The sequence below is a fragment of the Penaeus vannamei genome, chromosome 6 (assembly GCF_042767895.1).
Source record: "Penaeus vannamei isolate JL-2024 chromosome 6, ASM4276789v1, whole genome shotgun sequence".
Classification (NCBI taxonomy): Eukaryota; Metazoa; Arthropoda; class Malacostraca; order Decapoda; family Penaeidae; genus Penaeus; species Penaeus vannamei.
In genome coordinates this window covers 18,380,513-18,385,512 of record NC_091554.1, presented here as the reverse complement: position 1 = coordinate 18,385,512, position 5,000 = coordinate 18,380,513, and the positions used below count along the sequence as shown (strand labels likewise).

Sequence of the window (5,000 nt, the reverse complement as noted above, 5' to 3'; positions counted from 1 at the left end):
ATAATAGTAACAATAACGGTAGTAATAAAACAATGATAGGTAATAATATATATTGCACAATTTGTAATGATAATGATCGTCAGAACAGTAACAACTACATTTTGGGAATTAAGAGTGTAACAAATATTCAAATATCATGATACTGACAAAGACAACGTAAACAAGGAAGAAAGAAAAGAAGAAAAAGAAAGAAGAAAGAGATACATGAAACTTGTGTCCGCTTGAAATTTATCAGAGCATATAAACCTCTGTCGAAGCCGTCAACATAAGTCAGGTGAGAATGGGGTAGGGAGGGAGTGGAGGGGGTGGCGAAGGGGAGGGGAGGGAGAGCGAAGGAGCAGGGGAGGGAGAGGAGGGGAGGAGGAAGATGAAGAGGGAGAGCGATGGTTGGGAGGGGGAGAGCGAAGGAGGAGGGGTGGGTGAGGAAGGGTGGAGGGAGAGGAAGGGTGAGAGCGAAGGGGGAGAGGAAGGGAAGAGCGAAGGGGGAGGGGAGGGAGAAGAAGGTTGAGACCGATGGGGGAAAGGAGAGAGAGAAAGGGGGAAGGAAGGGAGAGCGATGGGGGAGGCAGAGGAATGGAGAGGGAGCGCAAAGGGGGGAGGAAGAAGGAGAGAGGAAAGGGGAAGGGAGGGAGAGGAAGGAGAAAAAGGGAGAAAGCGATGGGGAAGTGGACAAAGGCAATCTGGTAAGGGGTGCGGGTGCAGGTGATGAGCAGAAGAGAGTTTATTGCGAAAAAAGGTAAGAAGGAGGGGAAGGAGGAGGACGAGGAGAAGAGGAAGAAGGAGAACGGACTTTGAGCCTTTTCTTATCGTATATCTTACAAGATCAAGAGGTTTGAAATATGAAGTGAAGGTGTGTGCTGGTCTGGCCGAAGGAGATCATGCCTTTGGTGGGGATCCGGGCCAATATGTGGGCTCGTGACCGTGGCGGAAGGAGAGGGCCCTCGCCCCGTCCGAGGAACTGTCATGGTCAGCGCACTTCGAGAATTTAGGGTGAAGTTAGGAAGAACTCGAAGGTTTTGCGGGTATGGGCAAGAAACAAAGACAGGGACGAGACAGGAATAAAGTCTAACTTTCTCGAGGATGGTGCTTGAAATAACGATAGTTGTAAATATTTCTTCTTTTTGTATTTTCATTGGCGGGATTCATATGATTACAAGCACACACACACACGGACATACGCTTGCACGCCTCCCCCCCCCCCTCCCTTCCACACACAGTCTGACATACAAGAGGGCGCGCACATTCGACACACATTCATTGACTGTTGCTAACAATTGAATCTTCAAGTTGAGATTTTAGCGTCACGGGGAAATACAAAGACAGTTAAGCTTCATGGTTGGAAGATTAGGTTACACAGAGCACGAAGAATAACATAATGACTACCAAACGAGGATAACAAGAAGAGAAGAGATAAATCAATCGAGTGATAAAAGAAGAAAGAAAGATAGGAAATGACAAATAACCGAAGCCATTAGACCAGGAGCCAGACCAACTCACCGAACAGGGGCCAGACAGAAATCATTTTTGTTATTAGGTAATCCTGCAGCATAAGTGCTAAGCGAGACCCATAAAGTGTCGCGCGAGGGCTTCTCCTTACGCTCCACGCAGAACAATATCACCATACGCTGTGCCAAGGGAAGGGGTGGCGAGTGCCTCACACGGTGCCACGCAGGAACCTAACAGTCATGGGTGTTGATATGCCACGGTTAATGACGGTAGTGACAGGTCTGATGATGATGATTCCAGGGCCATTAGTGTGTTGTTCTTGTGGTGTTGATGTTGGTGTTGCAAATGATGGTGTTGAGGCTAATGGTAGTGCGCGGTGATGAGAGACTGGATGACCTTACTGAAGGATTTCTGTTATGAGGCCGGGGTGTTAAGAAGCGCGACATTTTCTGTGTGTCAGAGAGAGGGAGAGAGAGAAGCTGATGGATAGATAGGCAGGCATAGAAAGAGAAAGACAGAGAGAAACACAATCAGAGACAGCCAGACAAATTAAGAGAGGCAGATGCAAAGAGAGAATGAGAGAGATAGAGTGAATGTGTGTGTGCGAGAGAGAGAGAGAGAGAGAGAGAGAGAGAGAGAGAGAGAGAGAGAGAGAGAGAGAGAGAGAGAGAGAGAGAGAGAGAGAGAGAGAGAGAGAGAGAGAGAGAGGAGGGACAGGGTGGGTAAATAAAAACTGAAAAATAGAGATAAAAATGTAGATAAACCTATGGTGAAACTGTGTGTGTTTGTGTGTGTGTGTGTGAGTGTGTGTGTGTGTGTGTCTGTGAGCGTGTGTGTGTATGTGTGTGTGTGAGTGCTTGAATGAGTGTGTGTATGTGTGTATATGTGTGTGTGTGTGTGTGTGTGTGTGTGTGTGTGTGTGTGTGTGTGTGTGTGTGTGTGTGTGTGTGTGTGTGTGTGTGTGTGTGTGTGTGTGTGTGTGTGTGTGTGAGAGAGAGAGAGAGAGAGAGAGAGAGAGAGAGAGAGAGAGAGAGAGAGAGAGAGAGAGAGAGAGAGAGAGAGAGAATGACCACAGCTCATGTTTGCTCATTTGGATTACCGTGACCGCAGTTACACATACGAGGATGCGAACATTTGCGTATTGCAGAGTATGCAAGTGCATCTTTGTACCCGCGGATGCATTTGCATATTCTTTACATATGTGTACAAGCACGATTATGGAGACAGCAGCAGTCCCAGCTGTGAAGTAGATGCTGATAGTTATGTAAGAAAATACTGGAAGCAGTTGTGTTAGCCCTACGAACTGCCCCACATATCTCGGCGGAGAGTGTAGCAACAGCTGCGAGAGTGGGCGCACGTTCCTCTGCTAAATCACTTAGTTTTCCACGCTGAATGACCGCACATGCTTTAATGCAATCATATTTTTTCCTCCTCCTATTCTCCTTCTTTGCAAATACTGAAGAATATCTCCCCCAATACAAGTGCCACTGATTTTTTAAATCCTTTCTCGAAGATAATATGCAATCGGCCAAATCTTGAAAGTGTTGGCTAATCGTCTCTTGTAATGCAGGGACCCCGGCCACTAACGATGATATTGTGATAATGATGATAGTGACAGAGTGTCATTGGGTCTGATGATAATGACCCCGCGGAGGGTGCCAATTGTTGCTACTTGGATATTGGTGCCCCTTTTCCCGCTTCCCTTCGCCCCTTTTCTTTATTCTGTCAATTTCTAAAACGTTTGTTTATCTTTCGGTTTGTGTATTTAGTTACCTGTCACTTTACTAGATTTTACTCTTATTCTTATTATGTTTATTAGTCTTGTTACTATTACTACTGGTCCTTTCATTATTAGGATTATGATTACGGTCATTACCGACATTACCTTTTTAAGCAAATCGAGCGATAAACGAAAGGAACGGCGCACACTGTACACACGGATTACAAAAGCATGTATTGCAAAATGCATGAGGGTGTATCCGTTATGATTCTTATACATCCAACGAGATCCAGAGATTGATAGGAAAGACCTGTGTCATCCTACGTTATAGCTGCATCGCCGTTGTTTTCGTTCATTTTCAACGCGTCAGAGTTATCACTATCTTCGTTGATTTATAATGGTGTATTTTCTAGTCACTTCTAAATACTTATCTTTGATAAGATTGTTGTCTCTAGCATCATACTGCTTATTATCAATAGAATTGCATTATCATCATTCAGTAATGTCTTATAAAGAGATAACTGATACTGATTCTAATCGCAGTCAGTTTGATTTGTCATTCCTGATTTATTGATAAAAAAAATGCTCACCATCACTGTTATCATGATAATCTGTCTTTATTGTGTATACTTTTGCATTTTTTAGGCATTCCTTCGGCCTTTCATTCCTATATTTGTCAAGTGCAGTTCTGAACAATACTTACTTTTTTATTAGTTCTTAAGGTGAAGAAGTTAAAATAAGCAAATTCATGAAATCAGTGCACAAATTTATAGTAAATACATATGTGTATTAGCTTTTTACTACCATTATCATAACGATTATACTTGACATTAGCTATATGTATTTGCAATACAAGTATTGCCGTTATAATCAGTCAGCATTTTTATTAGCGGTACCAGTATCGACTTAGCAACTGTCAATCTCCATTAAGCAGGCGGCAAATAGTTCATAATTAAGGTAATAACGATGAAAGTCCTCTGCTAGAACGATTACCACATGTCATCTCAGGTTTTGATAGCGCTTGTTCAGTGATTAGGTGTGTTAATTAATGAATCCATTAGAGTGAGGAGATGCGGTCGCACGTGTTTTGCCGTATGCTATAACAGTGTAGGGTAAGTAGGGGATATGGCTATATGGAAGAATATAAATGCATAGAGTAATGGATGTGTGTTGGTGCGGTGCTGTTGGGGGGTGGGGGGGGGGCGTGTTTATACGTGCTTGTGTGCAAAGGAGAAAAACATTATTTTGTACTATGGCATACATATTCCTTTCAGTAATGTCTGCCGGATAGGAAAGTTATAATCAGTGGCTGCATTCTACCTCGGCCGCTGCCCAGCTCCCTAGAAGGCTAAGCGATGTGCGTCAAACCACTATGAAGGGAAAACTAACTCTTTGGTTTTGCTTTCTTACTTTTAGGGTTTGTTTCCTGTACTTCGCTGCAACCATATGTCAAGTTCGCGCGAAACCAAGAAGATCCAAAGAAGTACAACATAATGTTGAATAATAAGTTATGGTTGAAATAATTGAGCAAATAACGATAGACGTGCGTGACACTAGAAAAGTAGGGAAAGTGACTTAACAATATTTCAGATACCAAATTGACGAAGAATGTCATTACTACGATTGTCTATATTATAATTATAGGAAAGATGAAAGGGGTTAGGAAACAGCTACATGAGCATTATGTTAATTCTGAGAGATAACACAATGCTACGTGAGAAAATCACATGTACATAAAAGGGAGGCGGTGTTCGAGTCCTCTGTGTACAAACGTTCTAAGAATATTGTTTTATGGAATGTTGTACTTATTTGTAACATTTGTTATTCTTATTAC

General features: G+C 42.9%; 1 protein-coding gene across 1 annotated transcript in view; it reads right to left on the bottom strand.

Moving 5' to 3' along the window:
• LOC113827024 (transcription factor GATA-3) overlaps positions 1-5,000 on the bottom strand; it is a 186,360-nt gene that overhangs the window by 167,068 nt on the left and 14,292 nt on the right. The gene's annotated exons all lie outside the window — the stretch shown is intronic.